A 19,311-nucleotide genomic window follows, 5' to 3' on the forward strand; every position below is an offset into this window, starting at 1 on the left:
ATAAAAAAAAACCCAGGAGGAAGAGAAACATTTGCTGACAGCCACAAGCAGCTGTCAGTAAACCGGCTTGGTCACATTAAGTGGTCACATACAAAACTTGTATGTTGACAGTCAAGATCCATCAGTCAAGATCCAGCAAACAATAGAAAATTTCACTTTCTGTTGTTTCTTGTTATGTCAATACTAAGTGACTGAAAGGAGTGCTTGACAACTGCACATACTGTATGTGTCAGCTTATGAGTTTAGCTCTCCAACAATCCTGAACAGAAAGAAACGGATGGATGAAGCACTTTTTATTAGTTAAATTAAATAGTAAATTAGACGGTTTTTACAGGAGAACCGATCAAACCAGGGGGCCTAACCTGTTTGCATCTTGACATCTATGGTGGACGTATTTTCAACCACCTAACAGGTAAGATCATTAAAGCTGTAAATTAATATTTAAGCTACAAAACTTTAGTTCGATTTTAAACTTGGTTCTTTTAAGATAATCAAGAATTTTAACAGAAATCATGGCAGAAGCTGCAGGCAGACGATGGACTGTCATGAGAGTCATCAAATATCTGTTCCTCATCCTGACTCTGCTGTTTCTCCTTTACATCGGAAAGATACTCATATTTAACAACCCTGTGGTAAACAGCTTTTAAATATTCATTTCTTTCAAATCCATAATGTCTAAATGCACCTAACGCTCCTTCATGCATCTTCAGTTGACTTGTTTGTATGCTTTTGCTCATTTCAGGACATGTTGAAGGAAAGTTTTAAGGCGTTGTTAGAGGAATCAGTCAAGATGAACGTGGGTCTTTTTTTTTTGTTCACATGTTGGCTGTGTTTCCTGCATGTGTTACAGTACAAAACTGCTGTGCATGTTGTGTCTATAATTTGATATGAAGTGAAGTGTCTATAAACTAGTGCAACAGCAGCAGTAAAAACATTCCTGTAATTTTAAAAGTTTTATTTTGTGCCATTAGAAAGAAGAGCAAAGTAGGCTTGAAACTCTTTCAAGACTTCTGGATGATGCAAAGTCCATGAAAACCGAGGAAGAGCTGGTAAATTCTTATTTAAATAAATTATGTAAATGGTTTATTTGAAAGTCACGTGTACAATTTGTGAATCTCCTTTCTGATCAGTGACCATTCATGCTTAGTTTTGATTTGATTTAGTAAGTCATCAGACTTTTTTTTTTGAAAACCTGTAGGAAACTACTTTCTCCATGCTTCCAACTTTATACAAATTGAGTGCTACGACAGAAAAATACTTTCTTTTTGTTTCTTTAAAAATGTTGTTGCTTTGTAACTAGCATTGTTTTGTAATAAACCAAATCATAACATTTTATGATAATGATCAGTTTAAATAAACATTGGATTTGTATGCTAATAGTAACCGGCCTTAATAATAACCCTCGTTTCTGTATAAGAACTATATTGTTTATTGTCCCCATGACTCCACACCTTATGACAAACAACGTTTGAGACTCAATTCTTTCCAAATTCCTTATTCTTGCTAAATGTAAACAGGGTTTGTTACACCAATGTAAGTAGATTCTCACAAATATTCTTTCTCTGGTAAATTTCAGGAGATATTCAAGCAGACCCTCAGGAAAGCAGTGAATGAAGCGTTTGAACAAGAGGTGGGTTATGTTGCCTTTATGATGCTCAGAAACTACCTGACTGGTAAACAAAAACTGCACTTACTGTAAAACATCTGACTTCTTTTGTCTTCCTACAGACTGAAATGAAGTACAGAATTGCAGCCTCTATTGAACAGTTCAATGACAAGATAAAGGAGCTTAATCCCAGTCTGGAAATCGTGAAACGGGGATCAAAAACAGACCCAACAGCAAAGCGACTGGTGACAGTGGTGGAGCGTGCCATGAGAAGAGTGAAGGCCTTCTTAGAGCTGAGATGGTGGGCCTTTGCTGAAGGAGCAAAGTACACTGAAGAAAATCAGAATTACATTTCAAATGCTTTAAAATCCCAACGGGATCAACATGATGAGCTGTAGCCACTGACGGCTTCCTGTCCTTTGTTTAATTCAAAATCTATAATGGCAAGACTGGCTTAATGTTTTATTGAGTAAATCATGTTTACGTTTATTTAAAAACCTTTATATTTCACAACTTGATGCTTTAAGATATACAATTTCTACATTTTAAAACTTTTTTTGTTTTAAACTGTTTGATGTTATTTAACTAATGATTCATTTTGTACACAGATGAGTTAAAACCCTAAAGCCCAAATAAAAAGAAAATGGATTATTTGGAAGTTATTTCTATTTTGTTCTAATGTGTAAATGCTGTATTAAGACTTGTACAACATTTAAAAGAAGAAAATAAATTACTTTTCTTTGCTCTGTGTCACTCCATCCTGTTATCTGTTTGAGCTCACAGTTTCTGAAAACTATTTTTCTGAATAATGAAAATCTTTTTCTTGTTGCAAACAGTACTAATTTTTCACCACAAATTTCATTTTCTCCATTATTTAAATGTAACTCTACTGTATGTATCGCTCCATTTTTAGAAAGTAACTGTAGATCTTCTAACTGGCATCTGAACATGTGAGCAGTTTTCAGCTTCAAATAGAGCTTGTGTGGTTTGGTGATTTATGGTTGCATTAGGTTTGGTGAAATGTGGAGAAAAAGAAACATGAAACTGAACATAAGTTAGACTAAATTTATTGTTGGCAATTTTGAAGAATACAGGAGGATTTTATAAAAGAGAAAATCACTTCAGTGAGATAGAGCTGAGACGCTGACAGAACATAACATTTACATATTTTTTTTGTCTGCTAGGTTTGTTACAAGAGTTTCCAGTTGTGTCAGCTTCTCTGTACTGTTCTTGATATTTGCAGCTTGATTCAGCAGCTCTTTAATTGCAAAACCTTTCATTTGCTCCAGGAAGTCGATTATCTCTTTCATGATTTCTAGCAAAAAACTTGGCACTTTTCCCATCAGCGCTTCCACCGAACTGTTCAATATCTGTGTGAGATCATCCACAATCCCAGGGATGAAATTAAGGTCAACTGTGTTAATTGCCTGAATGGAAAATAAAAACACCAGCAGCTTTTTAAACAAGGTGACATTTAAAGTGTTGATTTTTATTTTAAAAGTTGTTTTGCTTACTTTTCTCCTGGCGGCATTATGTTGCAGTTTCTGAATGTTTCTTCTTATTTCTCTCTGCAAATTGAGTGATTATTAAGATACATTTAAAATCAGAAGTAAAAGATTTAACACAACAAACAACCAACAAAAGTATATGTTAAAGATTTGCTTGATGTCAAAATCTATTTCAAATTGCTTGTTTATTTTAATGAAATAAAAGTTTACCAGCTCGTCGTCGTCAATCAAAGAACTTGCAGAGCAGAGCAGAGTCAGCAGAACGAACATGAGGAAAACAGCTTTAACTCTTAAAACGGCCATTGATCTGCTTCTAGATGAGAATACAGCCGCCGTCAGTGTTTCAATTCACACGCTCAGTGATAAAAGAAACAGTTCAGAAGTCAGAATTGCTAACAAACACTAATACATATTTAATATTTATTATCATACCTTTTTGCAGTGTGAGAATCTATGCGGTTGATTCATTAAAGGTTCCTTTCCTCGCCTTCACGGTGGCAGACTCTCCGTTCAGCTGCTCGTCTTCTGTGAAAATAAAACAAAGAAAGCACCACAAACGTGAAACAGAAACCCATGGCTGTTTGTCTTATTTAGGATTTTTGCTTTCATTTACTGGCACGTACATCCTTCAATAGGATTTTGAAGTTTTTGCTTTTCGCAGACTTAAAAAAATAGACGTATACTGATGTTAAAATTTGAAACGTATGATGAATTTTTAAAATGGTTCGAGTCAGTGAAATGCTAAAAGACATGCAGTGAAAGTGAGTCTTGCACTAATATTGCACATGCATGCATGAATCATTCCTTAAATTTAAAACTGCTGTTTTAAGCCAATGCAAAATGAACCACAGCAACAACAGAAAAAGACATTTTTATGTTTCCAGGTTCCTGCAGCTTATGTTCAGTTTAAGTTGCCTCCTCTATAAATGCACTATTAATGCAATAGTTTTTAGCATTCCAGCTTCTAAGAACTACATTTTCTTTTGCTGCTATTTTTCTAATGCACACAAAGGCAGAGGAACAATTATTTTAGACCTCTGACAAACATTTCACATCCTGCAACTTCACTCTTTGCCTTCACAGCAGGTGCCACTGACTTCTGTAAATATTTGTCTGATCATCATTTCCTGAACCGGGGCTTCAGCTTCAGTTTCTGTGCAAAGCCAAAAATTTTGTTTCTGTAAAATTTCAAATATACTTCAGTTACCAAAACAAGTAATTTGGATAAGTTTCTTGCTTTCTGAGTTTACGTTTTTGTTTTGTTTTGTGTTTTTCATACGTGGATTAAGTAGCGTTGTCACTTTAAAGTGAAACTGAAAAGAGCAGAACCGTCCAATCACATGCTAAGGGTGTGTGTGTGTGTGTGACAAGCCCAGTATATTTAAAACATTTATTGTCCTTCCTTTCATTTCTGCCACCTGTAGAGCAGCTCTCTCTCCAACACAAGGTATGATTAAACTCCCATTTGAACAAACTGATAAAAAACATTTATCACATACTATCTGCAACAGGAAATATCATAACATAAATGTCTTACCTCTGACCTGACTCTCTGTCAAATATATATGTTTTTAAATATTTTTGTTTCAGAAGCAATTTAAGAGCAGTGATGACAGCGTTGTCCTCGTTCAGAAGCAGAGGAGTGGCTGGGCTCAGAAAATATAAAGACCTTGTTTTCATGATTACTCTGCTCAGCCTGCTCTGTCCTGCAAGTTCATGGATAAGCAAGGAGGAACTGGTATACTTGTTCTTATTTTTAGATTAGAGAACAATCATAGTTTTAAAAAGTTTATAATAAATGCTTGTTTTTCCCCCTAGTTACTTTTCTTCCCTTGTAAATGTTTGTATCTTTCCTTTCTGGATTTTCAGCAAGAAATGAAGGACAATATTCAGACGCTACAAGAAGATGCAGCAATGAGAAAAGTAAAAAAACAAGCAAAAAAACAACCAAACAAAAACAAACAGCATACATCTTTATAAATATAAAGTCATGGAGTGCCACAATTAATTAATTATTTTGTTTGTTTCAGGTTGACAACAAGTTGGACAAGGCTCTACTGACTTTGCTCCTTGAAGAAGCTACACATGCTATAGACCTTGTAACTGAATATCTCAAGAGGTCGTTACCAGAGCTTCAATTTCCCGTTGAAGAACTAAAGGACCTGAAGAAATTTCTGGTGGAAAGCCAGGATTTTATGCCAAAAAAGTTTCAGAACGAAGCCGAACAAGTCCAGCAATATGAAGACACACTCGCATATTTAAAGACGTTTGTATCAAATTTAGCAGAGGAGCATGTTGACTTGTAAACTGTGTAGCATAGTTCCAGACACTTTATCCCTGGGAAACCTAATTACCCAGAACTATAAATTTACCTTATGTCTGTTTATTGTGTTTAAGAAAACAGTTCTGATAAAATGTCTGAATCACTTTTATTGCTTTTTAAAGAACAATGAAAAAAGAGGTGAGCTATAATAAAAAAGACCTCGATAAACTGGTAAATAACTCTTAAGCTGAAATAGATTTTAATGAGATGCTATGTGTAAAGGCCTACAATGGATGCTGAGTATTTGACAAAAAAATGCAGTTGTGAAATAAAAATATAAATAACACTCCTTTTTTCAGTGATTTTATTTGAAATCTCCTGGAAGGTACATACTGTAAGTATTTAATGTGTGAATCTTCACCCTCCTTGGGCAGAGGATGAATGAATGAGACCAGTAACTGTCTTCTGATCTACAACAAAACCTTAGATTACACTTCACACTATAAAATCTGTGACTTATTGTAATTGTGGACGCAGAAAGTTAAAATATATGAAGAAACAAACACCATAAAAATCACATCAAGAATCATTTTTATTAATTATTTTTTAGATGTGGTAGCACTTCAACAGAAATAATGACCTCTCCTACACAATCCAGGCTTAATACAGAACATTGATTAAAGACATATGAATAAGTCAACACAAAAATGGTTTAACAGACACAAACAATCTTGTCCTGGAGTTCCCAGACCGAAAACATTCAAGTTATACATGTGTATTTATCTTAAAATATCCATATTATCCAAGTATATATCCAGTAACATACTTTATACACTGCTACTATGCAAAGCAACAGCAACAGGAGAACTGTCATCATTCCAACAGGATCATGAATGTTTTGCCGGGATTTTAAATTCTTCAATGTATATTCCAGTTTGGTTTCTGTTTCCTTTGTTTCCCCTGTAAATACATTTTTCTTCAGCTCTAAGTAATTTCTACATATCTTAAGCATTTGGTCCATACTGTCCATCAGTGGATTTGATGAAGTTTGCATTCGCTGCCTTTTAGCAAAATATCCTGGGATCATCATATGAAACTGTTGTGCAGTTACTGTAGTTTCAGCTTTTTTTTCTACCTGTAGGATTAAAAACCAAAAATCTAGTTTTAGTATTACAATTTAAAAAAAATATTTTGTTAATCTCTTACAAATAACTAACATCTGAATAAAATAAAGCAGACTGACCCACCTTCTGTCTGTATGCTTCATCTACAGCTTCTTGAAGATACTGCTGAAATATTTTCTGTAGAATGTGGAAATGAAAACTGGTTAGATATTTAATAAGACTTTGTTTAGGAAATACTGTTGTCTTTGTTTTAACTTTCGACAAAATAAAACCACATTACTTACAAGTTGCTTCTTGTTTGCCACAGAGCCTGCGTTGTCCAAAAGTGTTAAGATAAATTCAGTACCACTTTCATTTTCCATCTAATAAGAAAAAATTGCTTTATCAACCAACAGTTGAGTTCTGTTTACCATTCATGTAATATAGAGAATTTCTCAGACAGCATGTAAGCAAAAAGACTTACAACGAGTCTGACTCCTTCTCTTGTTTTCTGTATGCCATTCATTATCTGGTGCTAGAATTTACAAGAAACACAATACCACATTTATTCATTTACAATTATCTAGGTATTATACATTAACCACAACACGTAAGAACATGTAAAAGTCAGTTTACAAACTGGTTTACTTTGAAAATCCAGTGACTGTCCGATGTGAACCAGAAACAGCAAGGAAATGATTCGGAAAAGGTTTTTGTTGAAGCTCAGAGCCTCCAGTCTTCGTCCTGCTTCAGCCATTATTTCTGTGATTAAAATACTTTAAGAAGTCAAGAAAAACTACAAACTGTGATGGAATCAATAAGAAAAAAAAAAAATCAGGTTTTTAAAACTTAATTAAAATTGATGACTTTCCAGATTTAAAGATCCTACCTGTGGGTGAATCAAAGACGGACTGAATGAATAATATGAGAACACAACACAGGTTTTTTAAAAAAAAGCAAAAGACAAGTCATGTGAGTTGTAATATGAGAAAGGGAAGAACCGTGACCAAGAAAAACACATCTCATACCTGCATCCGGTTTGGTCACATTATTAGTGTTGGCACAGAAAATGATCCAGTTTATGTAAGAACCAGGTTCAGAAGTGAAAGAAAAAATAAGACACTTAATTAACTGTCAGCGTGTTTTTTTGGACACAACATGACAACAATGGAATATTGTAAATAAATAAGGAGAAAGTAAGCATCAGTTTCACCATCAAATGATAAAGTTCAACATAAACATACATTCTCAATTGTGTGTTTATTGTAATAAACCCACAAAGACAGCATTTCTTTTTAATTTGTGTTGTAATGTTATGGTAAACACGAACACTGTCCCCTTCCTGTAATTCATTTCTCATTGAATGACACAATTACCCTTTAGATACACACAACAAAACAAGAAATGTATAAAAAAGTTTATTTTACATACTCTAAACATAGTAGACTTGGGAATCCAGGTCTGAAGTCACTTGGGTCATTACATGAGAAAATAAAAAAACTGGGAGGAAGAGAAACATTTACTGAGAACCACAACCAACTTGGCCACATTAAGTGACGAAACAGAAAACTTGTTGTATGTTGACTGACGTTTTTGTAAGCAAGATCCAGGATCCGAAGTAAAACCAAAAAGCTTCAGTTGTTTGTTTATTATGTCAATATTAAGTGACTGTATAAGATGTATGAGGTGTGCTTGTAAAGTTTGCAAATGAATTACCAACAGAGTAAGATTTTGTAGACATAATGTCTTGCGGCTACACTACACTGTAAAAAAAACACAAAACCAAAACGTTTCTAATTTATGGTAAAATACCGGCAGGTGTGGTTGCCAGAATTTTACTGTAAAGATACAGTAGAATTTTTGTTTATATGGTAAAAGTTTTAGGAAAGTAGTAAAAACACTGCATTTATACGGCAAAATTTTGGCAAAAATGTTGCCGATATTTTACCATAAATTAGAGATTTTTCTTTTTTACAGTTAATAACTAATGTCCGGTAACATATAAGTAACTGGCTATAAAAGAAAAAATAAAACAAAAAAAAATAAAAGTAGTTACTTTGTCTTTATAAGACACACTGTCAGTTCTTTTGCCGTTCAAGACTTAATGGAAAAAACTATTCAACCAAACCGAACAACATTTTAGATCCTGCAACGTTCACTGTTTACCTTCACCACGCAGGTGTTGCTGTCAACTGTAAATTTGTCTGATCAACATTTACTGAGACGGTGCTTCAGTTTGTAACAAAGCCAAGAATTTAGCTTTTGTAAAATTTCAAATATACTCCAGTTACTAAACAAACAAGTTTCTGTTCTCTAGTTGTCTCAGTTTACTTTTCTCTTCCTTTTGTGTTTTTTATATGTGGATTAAGTAGCGTTGTCACTTTAAAGTGAAACTGAAAAGAGCAGAACCGTACTGAATATCATCCAATCACATGCTAAGGGTGTGTGTGTGTGTGTGTGTGTGTGTGTGGGTGTGTGTGTGTGTGTGTGACAATCCCAGTATATTTAAAGCATTTATTGTCCTTCCTTTCATTTCTGCCACCTGTAGAGCAGCTCTCTTTCCAACACAAGGTATGATTAAACTCCCATTCACACAAACTGATAAAAAATTTGTCACATACTATCTGCAACAGGAAATATCATAACATAAATGCCTTACCTCTGACCTGACACGCTGTCAAATATATATGTTTTTAAATATTTTTGTTTCAGAAGCAATTTCAGAGCAGTGATGACAGCGTTGTCCTCGTTCAGAAGCAGAGGAGTGGCTGGGCTCAGAAAATATAAAGACCTTGTTTTCATGATTACTCTGCTCAGCCTGCTCTGTCCTGCAAGTTCATGGATAAGCAAGGAGGAACTGGTATACTTGTTCTTATTTTTAGATTAGAGAACAATCATAGTTTCAAATACTTTATTATGTACATTTGTTGTTTTTTCCCTAGTTATTTTATTTCCTTTGCAACTTATTGTAAATGTTTGTATCTTTCCTCTCTGGATTTTCAGCAAGAAATGAAGGAAAATATTCACACGCTACAAGAAGATGCAGCAATGAGAAAAGTAAATAAAATACACAACACAAATCTTTATAAAGTCATGGAATGCACAATGAATAATTTTGATTATTTATTTGAATTTTTGTTTGTTTCAGCTTGCCAACAAGTTGGACATGGAGCTCCTTTCTTTAATCCTCAAAGAAACTAAGGATATTCTAGACATTGAGTGTGAAATTCTTCATCGGTTATTTTCAGGTTATCGATATCCCGTTGGAGAATTAAGCGACATGAGAAGTTTCCTGGTAAAAAGACATAATTTTTTGACAAAAAAGTTCCAAAATGAAGCCGAACGGGTGAAAAAATATGAAGACACACTCGCAAATATGGAGACGTTTGTAGCAAACTTAGCAGAGAAGCATGTTGACTTGTAATATGTGTAGCATGATTCCAGAACCTTTATATCTAGGAAACCTAATTACGCAGAAATATTAATCTTCTTTGCTGTTTTTTTTAAATAAAATACTTCTGCTGAAATCAAGAATGCTGCTAACATTCATTTCTGTCTGCATCTATAGCCTGTTAGTCCCTCCTAAGCTGAAGTGGATTTTAAATGAAATGTTATGTCTAAATGTCCTGTACAGTTGCTGAGTTTTGGTGTGAGCGATTAAATAAAGTGATTGATTAAATACAAGTAAAACCAATTATTCTTTTGCAGTAATTTCTTGAACTGAGACCAAACAAACAAAACTTACTTTTCATAAAACTACATTAAAAATGTTGTTTTTTTTTAAATAACTAGTCACACTATGCTGAACTTGAGATTATAAACTGAAAAAGAACTGTTTTGTGGCAAATGGAAAGTTCAGACTTTTTATGTAGGGTTATTTTTAGTGGCAAGGAGTTGAGTAATGGTTTGAAACTTCAGTGAAGCAGTACACAACAACAAACAAAATCAGGAAATCTTAATTCACCTGTTTCTTTTAAATATGAATGAAAGTTTAATTCTACAGTCTCCATACTTAGAATGTCTGATATTTATAATTGTCTACTTGTTTCAGGGAATAACCAATGGGAAATTGTGACTGTACTTTTTGAATCAGTTTGGCTAAATAAAGCCGCACAATAACATGCAAACAAGGCACAGGGACACTACGGACTAATATTACATTTTTAGTTCAGTGTTCAGTCGTGTTTTTTGTATGTTTTTATTCTGTTGTTATTTATGAAGTGATGTGAAATGTGTATTTTTGTTACAGTCGAATGTCATTTATTTATTTACCCCAGTTATAGTATGGCTCAATAATAAAATGGAAAACTAATAATAATAATAAAAAAAACTCAAACAAAGTGATAAGAAACAGCAAAATAAAATTAGCTTGAAATCACATTGGAAATAAGTTACATTTTGTAAAGCATTATATTAGATAAATGAAAACAGACGTAACATTAACAAAACAACCATTTTTACTTATTGATCAGTTAGTCAAAATTGAAATTCTGATGGATAAAATGTCGAGTTGTAATTTGTAATTTACAAAGTAAAGCATGTAAAAGTAATATAAGCCAGTATGGAAACCATTGCAGTTAATAAGATTAACAGTTGACTGAGAATATTTAGTAGTGAGGCTGGGAAGCAATAAGAATTTTAATAAAGTAAAAATAAGAAGAAGACTCCACAAAAGAACACATTAAGCATCAACTTTATTTTGTGAACATGCTACACAAAATAGCAAAATGACCTCTCCCAGGAAACATGAAAATGTAGTTTAGTGATCCTTCAGTGATTAAAGTTATATGACTAAATGAACATAGGAAAGGTTTAACTGACACAAAGACAACCGTCTCCTGTTGCCCCCAAACCTAAATCATGCAAAGTTAAAAAAGAGCTAAACCTTTCAGCAGGTACAAAATGTCAGGTCATTGTTAAACAATTTATAAGTATGAAAATATACAAGAACAGATGCAGGAACATATCCAATAAAGTGCTAATGCACAAAAAAAAAAGATTGGTATAATTTCAGAAAGATAGGGAATTATCTTCCAGAATTTGATTTTATTCAAAGTATATGTCAGTTCTCCTTCAACCTCCTCTAAATCTCTATTGAAGACGTCTCTCTTTAACTTTAAATAAATCCTATATACTTCAAGGCGTTGCTCTTTGGCTTTTCTTAACTTTCTCACCAATGAATGAGACAATGCTGACTTTTGTTGCCATTCAGGATCATCCAGGATCTTACGAAGATTTTGCATCTCCAAAGTAAAATAAGATGATTTTTCGACCTTTAGGAAAAGAAAAAAAATATATAAATATTTTCTTAACTTCTTACAAATAACTAACATCTGAGTAATATGAATGTAGACTGACCCACCTTCTGTCTGTGTGCTTCATCTACAGTTGCTTGAAGATATTGCTGAAATATTTCCTGTAAATAACCAGAGAAAGAAAGTAGATTTGAAAACTGTAAGACTGTGTGTTCAGAAAATACTGTAGTCACTGTGTTAACCTTCGACAAAATAAAGCCATATTACTCACAAGATGCTTCTTGGTTTCCAGAGGATTTGCTTCATCCAAAAGTGTTAAGATAAATTCAGTGCCACTTTGGACTTCTGTCTAATAAAAACAACAAAAAAATCGTTATTAGCCGACACTTGATTTCTGTTTGTTGGTAATCTAATGTGGAGAATTTGTCACACAAATATGAGCAAAAAGGAAACTTACCAAGTATGTGATAAATTCTTGTACATTATTCCAGCTTTCCACAAACTGTTTCCGAAGCTTCCAAGGAAGACAGACAAAAGATTTTGTCAGTACAATTATGAAAATATTGTACATAAACCAAATATAGATTTGAAAAGCCAGTTTACCAGATAATCTCCAGAATCCAGTGACTGTCCAATGTGAACTAGAAACAGCAGAGCAACTATTCGAAAAAGGTTTTTATTGAAGCTCAGAGCCTCCAGTCTTTGTCTTGCGTTTGCCATTATTCCTGCCATTGCATCAACAGGAGAAAAACCACAAATCATAATGGATGTAATTACAAATTGAAATAAAATGATTTTTTAAAAACCTAGTTAAAATGCATAACTTTCAAGTCTCAAAGATCTTACCTGTTGGTGTCTCAAAGATGAACTGAGTGAATGACAGGAGAGAACACAGGAGTGGTCAAGTAACATGGGTTGTACCACGAGAAAATAAAAAAACACAGGAGGAAGAGAAATATTTACCGACAGCCACAACTGGCTTGGTCACATTATTAATGTTGACACAGTCTATGTAAACTGCAGAATCAGAAGTGGAAGAAAAATAAAAGAAATAAGAAAAATAAAAACCTGTGTAAAACCCAGGCTAGCCACTAACAAGGTGTAAACAGAAAGGACATTTAATTACTTCTTAGCATGTTTTTGTTGGACAACCATTGTTAGGAAGAGATATCATAAATAATAAGAAAGAAGGTAAACAACAATTTCACAGTCAAATGATAAAGTGCAAAATAACAGCCACACAACTGAGAAGGACTAATAAACAAATACATCATTTCTGTTTTATTTCTATTGCAGTGCTATGGTAAACACACACACTGTCCCCTTCCAGTAATTCTTTCTCATTGAAGAATGCAATTATCCTTTAAATCCACACAGCAAAACAAAAAATGTATATAAAAAGTTTAACTTTCAAACTCTAAACCATAGTAGACTTGGCAATCAAGGTTTGAAGCCCCAGATTTTTTTTGTATAGTCCTCTCTTTAAGTAATACATTTGAAAGAAAAAGCACTAAAAATAAATTGCAAAAAATAAACAGTAATGTGGAAACTTTTCCTTACCTCTCATTAGTTTTTATCTTCCCTTCAGAAGTTTGGATTTTCACTTATTAATATTCTCTCCAATTCTCTTCTATATTTCTGACACATTTAACATTTCTGAATTTTAATATGGACCTAGAAACAGGGTAAAGTTCTGATAAATACTGGGTGCAGGACCAGAGATCGGTTAAGATTCAATTGATCATCTGCTTTTCTTCTGTTATGTGAAAAATAATTACAAATCTGACTCTGTCAGGGGCTGAATAACATTCAGTTTAATATTCCAACAGTGGCTTCTGCTTCAGGGCTACATGCTTCAGTTAAATATATAAACAGGGCAATGCGACTCTCAGCGAGCCAATGATATTATGATATTTCTGTGAATCAAAACAACACTCCCACCTTTTGAGCTGCTGCAGGAAATGCTCAGAGTCATATTTTTCATAACCCAGTAATTCATGTTTTATTTAATTTTTGCAAATTCATACAACCAGTATCGAAACTATAGATATGTATTAGTAAAATAGGCATGACAGGGTGTTTTAAATAAGTTTTATTAAAGGTTTTTTTTAAATACTCAAGCATGAAACAAGTTGGTATATAAAGTTTATCTATATGGAAATACTAACAGAAAAGAATCACAAATTTCTTATGAAACAACAAAATTAAATTCTAAAAATAATTTATAAATGAAAAATAGTACTATAGAAAGGAACAAAATCATCATATCAATTTAGCTAAAGTACCATGTAGCAAAGTTGATTAAAGTGCTTTAAGTGGCTTTTTAAAAGAATCAATGGAGTTGTGGATGGAATCAAAAGTAAGATTCCCACAGGCTGTCAAAGATGTCTGCATTCATAATAAACTTTTACTTGCATCATTAAAAAATGCCTCAATTATAATTTTAGATAATAAATATGAAAAAGAAGACTTTCTCAGACAAAAAGGAGAAGAGAGACATTATAAAAACATCATTTATCTGCCACAAAGACTACCTGCAGCTAATCCTCACCGTACTCCTGAGCTTTAATGAAACTCCAAATATCGTTAATTTCCTCCTGATTTGCCTTTACAGTTTCAGCAAAGTCTTTTCTTTCTTTGACCAAGAAATCTGTGATGGCACGTGAGAGTCCTTGTAGGGACGTGGAGTTTGTTGTTGCTGCTTTCAGCTGCTTCAGCGTGGGATGAAACTCCTCAAGTTCTTCCTCAAAGACAATTGAGGCAACTTTAATCCTGTTCTCAAATTCTTTCTTTTGGGGGGAAACAGAAGAGAAACTTTTATTAGATCTCTGTAGAGCATGTTTATGTATTAGACAATCTCAGAGACACTTTGTCATGATTTATACTGAAATTATTAATAAAGGTGTCATAAAAGCTTTTCAGACTTAATCAATGACTCACCTTCTTGTCAGCTGCATCCTCCAACCCGCCCTCATAGTATTCCTGAATTATTTTCTGAAATGTGCAAATATAGAGCTGTGTTACAGGATGAGAGCTGCAAAGGCATTTTTAACAATATAAAGACCATAACTACGTCATGTTTTAGAATTTAAGTGGTGATAACTGCGCAGTGAAAACAACATTCAAACTGTAAATAAAACAGAATAAACTGGTGTCCACAATTTTTTGATTATTACTAATTTATTTTGTGTCAGACCCAATTTAAGTTGATATATATAAACAAAATAAAGCTGAATATGTCAGAAAAACATTTTACCAGGTATCTTGTGTCAATCAGAGAGTTTGCTACAGAAACTAGACCCAGCAGAGCGACGATGAAGAGCAGTCCTTTGGTTGGTCTGATGCCAAACAATCCTCTGTTTCCATACGGAGCTGATCTGATCATGATTGCAGTGAAAATACACCCTAGGAAATCATAAGAAATTCACTTAACTTGGTTATTTCCTCAATGAAAACCGAAATTTGTCTTAATTAAAAGAAAGTCATTGGTCTTACCTGAAGTGTGAGAAAAGAGGAGCTGTTACTTAAGAGGAAACTCAAGAAGTGACAAGATGACGCGCGTTCAATTCTTATGATACTCCTGAAGTTACCTGAAGCTTATAAACTCTCAACAGTTTCACTTTAATATAGTTTCTCTTTCAATTCTGCAGTTAAACAAATAGTAACTCATGATGAAGCTGTGACAGAAACCACAACAGTCTGACTACAAAACCTCCAAACACACATTTGCACCTTTTTTCTTTATTATTTTCAAGTTAATGTATTCAAAATGCGGAACACAAAAACTGTAGGAATACAGTTTTTTCATGCAAAAATACAATCGACATGTTCATAAGCATTGCACCTCAGAGATGCTACACGCAGTACCGCTTAAACCAGATATTAAAACATGAAAGAAGGTCATCTTTATAATCAACTGGCATATTACACAGATATGGCAACAATTAATTTCAGAAAGTTAATTGTATGGAAATTAGATGGTTATGTGGATATACTGCTGATCTGACATTTGCATTGGTGTTACTTTTATGAATTGTTTTTATTTTTGATGTTGTACCTTAACCCTACTTCCTAGACACAAATATATTTGATATTCTTAGATGCAGTCAATAAATAATGTGAACATGCACCATAAAGTGAAAATTTAAGTGTACATGTTTGGAATGAGGATGCTTGATGGGACGGTTTTGTTCATTTTCATTTAAAAAAAAAAACGCTTTTCCAACATTTTGAAATTTAGTCTGTTATGCTTTTTTGACACAACTTCTCCTGTTGTGGAAAAATATTAAGTAAACAATACTTATGTAATAATAATATGTAAATTATTATATGTAAACAATAATATATGTTTATATATTATTATATATTTATATATTTATATATATTATATATATATATATATTATATATATTTAATATATTATACACAATAATATGTAAACAAACATATGAAATAATTTATAAAAAGCAACTGAGCAATTTGTAGAATGGCTGTTTACCTGAGTTTATCCAGGTGTGTCTTCATTCTGATGCCTGGCCCTATAATGCCTCATCATTGAGGAAGTGGATTTATTTAAATAAGACAGTTCTGTCAAACATATGCAAAACTTAACCTGCAGAACATAATATGAAAGTAAACTAAGAGTCAATTTCAGCTGAATTTGGATTCGGATAGATCGAGTAGAAACTGAAAAGAACCGGATGAAACAACAACAAAATGAGAACCAATATCTTATTTTCTGATGTAAGACCAAATTGGTCCCAAACTACAAAACCTTTTGTTTGCCTTGAGGCTCCATAGTTGACGCTGTACCGTAAAAGATCAAGAATTATTTTAGCAAATGCATCCAAGTGCATCCTGTTGACAGATTCGCTTCCTTGTAAACACAGTTTGGTGCCTCAGTGTCATTTCGAAACAGTTCCTGTATTGGTCATGTGACTTGCTGAAAGCAATTCATGCAAAACATGGGGTTTTGTCTATGGGCTTGACACATGCATTGACGCATCGGTGTTGCCGGGCCCATCACTAGTTGTTGGTACCACCAGGGAGAGAACTAAAACGTGCAGGATGCCGGCCCTCGAGGACCGACTTTGGGCACCTCTGCCTTAATCGTTTTACACCTTTTGGATTTATGTCTAAATTTGGAAAAGAGTTTTGGACTTTTAGGGAGAACACATTCTCTGTTGTCTTTGGCAGATGGCCAAAGTAGTAGAAAAAAACCCTCATCAGCAGATCTGCTCAGTGTGGCCTGCACCACTTTTTCTTTCGCAGAATAAAAAATAATTCCCCGGCTTACAGTAAATCAGGTTGGCATATTTCCCAGAATGACAGCTGCCTGATAAGAGGTGAAAACAGGAAGACAAAATATATCTGGTTGCTGCGTCAACGATTGGCACTCCTTTTCAATCAATGCATCATCTTCCCACTTCAAAGTTATTCTCTTTATTTGACTTGTTACATCATAAGATCCCAATAAACCACTAATGTTCAGGCTGTAATTTGACAAAATTATGAATACATTTACAAGGTACTGAACAATTACCCCAACAAAAAAAAAAAAAGCTTTTCTAATACAAAAATTTCAGTTATACTGAAAACTATACATGATTTACTCATCCTAAAATCCCCACATTTTCCAATGTGTTGATTTCTCTTTGTATCTAAAGTATCAAAATAATTCAGCATGCATGCTGGTTAACCTCTTTTATGGCTAAAATCAAATTTAAATATATCTCATAAATATAATAAATAAATCCCAACATGGCAGCAGGAATCTTTTAGGTCTTGATGAGCTCCAGTTTGTACATCATTGTACCGTGATTAATATTGCTATTTTTCTTCTGCAGGAAATAGTTATTTGGACAGAACTTTGTTCTGCAAGCAATTATCTAATTTTGGTTATCAACAACTCTTGTGGCATCAAAGAAATTCACGTTTATATTGCATTCTTATGTTTCTTAAACTCAAAACGTTAAAGTGCAAATCCAGACCTGATAAATGTGACTCAGTTTTTGAGACCTTAAAAACAGAAAAGAAGTTCACAAAAAAATTAAGAAATTAAAAACAAAACTCATTTAGAGCTAAAGCTTGGCATTAGAACAAATTACAAACTGCTAAATTGACAAATTTAACCAAAACAAAGTTAAACTTTACGCATACAAGCAGAAAAACATGATGATTGACATAATCATGATGACTGATCACTTGAGCAGAATCAAAAACATTTTCTAAAATCACAGTCTCTTCACTCAGTTCAGTTATTTGCTTACAAAAACAAAAGAGGTCAGAAACTGACCATCTGTAATAGAGAAACGTTTTACAACTGTTACAGCAAATCTTCGCCATAATGCATGGCTTTTATGAAGTTCCAAATATCATCAATTTCCTCCTGATGTGCCTTTTTATTTTTAGCAAAATCTTTCCTTTTTTTGACTAAGAGGTTGGTGATGGAGCTCACGAGTCCCTTCAGAGATGTTGAGTTTGCTGTTGCAGCTTTCACTTGATCCAACATGGGATGAAACTTCTCCAGCTCTTCTTCAAAGATCTGTGAGGCGACTTTCAGCTGGTTCTCAAAATCTTTCTTTTAAAAAGAAAAAACGTCGTTAACAGATATTCTATGCAGTGTGTTACATCTTTTAATTTTCCTCTACCCACTATATTGACCTGAAAAATAAACTAAATAAATGATAGAAGAAAAGTTTTGATTAACTCACCTTCTTATCAGCTGCTTCCATCAGTCCACCCTCATAGTATTCCTGAATTATGTTCTGAAATGTTCAGAAATAAGGGTTTACATGAGATGAGTAACATTGTAACAGCATATCTGAGTTCCACTGTTCCACTGTTTGAAGAGTTTCTGTCCATAACTGTATGATTATGAAATTAAAAACAAATAAATAGAAAGAAATAATTTGCAAAAAACTTGGACTACAATACCACCTATCAATGAGTTCATTAAATTATATATTTCCTATTCAAACAGGCTAATTCTCGGTTTTTAAAAGCACAACTGAAACAAAACTGCACTCTTTATTTTATCTCTAATTGCACATTTCAAAAGCTCCACTTAAAACATGGAGATTAGTTATTTTAGATATAAAAGAAAATTAAAGTGAAAATGATTTACCAGGTAATCTTTGCTAATCATTGAGTTGGTGACAGAAATCAGAGCCAGAAGAGAGAAGATGAGGAACAATCCTTTGGCAGGTCTGACACCAACCAGACGTTCGCTTTCAGGTAAACCTGCTGCAGCCATGATTCCTGGAAACAAAACAACCAGGACTCTAAAATAATTTTACTCTTTTAGGTTTGTGTTATACCGGAAAGCATGCCTGTTTTTATTAAAATATTTAAACTTATCTGAATTAAAAATGTTACAGATCTTACCTGCTGTTTGAGAGGAGGAGCTGCTGTTAAGGTGAACACAGAACGATGCCTCAGTAGTTTTTCCTTTCGTTTCTGCTGTAAGCAATGACTGTGGCATGTGATGATGTTATCATGCAAACACCAACAGGGAAATTCCTCTTTGGAAACAAATTACGACATCTCTGACTGCTCACCTTTCATTTTCAACATT

The 19,311-nt window shown here is 33.6% G+C and overlaps 4 long non-coding RNA genes across 4 annotated transcripts; 1 reads left to right on the plus strand and 3 right to left on the minus strand.

The window, feature by feature from the left end:
- Positions 1-2,657: 2,657 nt before the first annotated feature.
- Positions 2,658-3,648, minus strand: LOC114157024 (uncharacterized). The gene is made up of 4 exons (XR_003598075.1): positions 3,547-3,648; positions 3,325-3,427; positions 3,121-3,174; positions 2,658-3,033 (listed from the first exon to the last, which is right to left on the minus strand). It is a non-coding gene; the product is annotated as an uncharacterized LOC114157024 (long non-coding RNA).
- Positions 3,649-5,721: 2,073 nt separating this feature from the next.
- On the minus strand, positions 5,722-7,016 carry LOC114157765 (uncharacterized). The gene is made up of 4 exons (XR_003598261.1): positions 6,965-7,016; positions 6,786-6,863; positions 6,625-6,678; positions 5,722-6,512 (listed from the first exon to the last, which is right to left on the minus strand). It is a non-coding gene; the product is annotated as an uncharacterized LOC114157765 (long non-coding RNA).
- Positions 7,017-8,970: 1,954 nt separating this feature from the next.
- On the plus strand, positions 8,971-10,011 carry LOC114157918 (uncharacterized). Its single transcript, XR_003598294.1, has 4 exons — positions 8,971-9,051; positions 9,193-9,340; positions 9,484-9,537; positions 9,629-10,011. It is a non-coding gene; the product is annotated as an uncharacterized LOC114157918 (long non-coding RNA).
- Positions 10,012-11,195: 1,184 nt separating this feature from the next.
- Positions 11,196-12,457, minus strand: LOC114157998 (uncharacterized). The gene is made up of 5 exons (XR_003598306.1): positions 12,339-12,457; positions 12,193-12,249; positions 12,007-12,084; positions 11,843-11,896; positions 11,196-11,753 (listed from the first exon to the last, which is right to left on the minus strand). It is a non-coding gene; the product is annotated as an uncharacterized LOC114157998 (long non-coding RNA).
- Between the last annotated feature and the right edge of the window lie 6,854 nt (positions 12,458-19,311).

The sequence above is a fragment of the Xiphophorus couchianus genome, chromosome 14, assembly GCF_001444195.1.
Source record: "Xiphophorus couchianus chromosome 14, X_couchianus-1.0, whole genome shotgun sequence".
Classification (NCBI taxonomy): domain Eukaryota; kingdom Metazoa; phylum Chordata; class Actinopteri; order Cyprinodontiformes; family Poeciliidae; genus Xiphophorus; species Xiphophorus couchianus.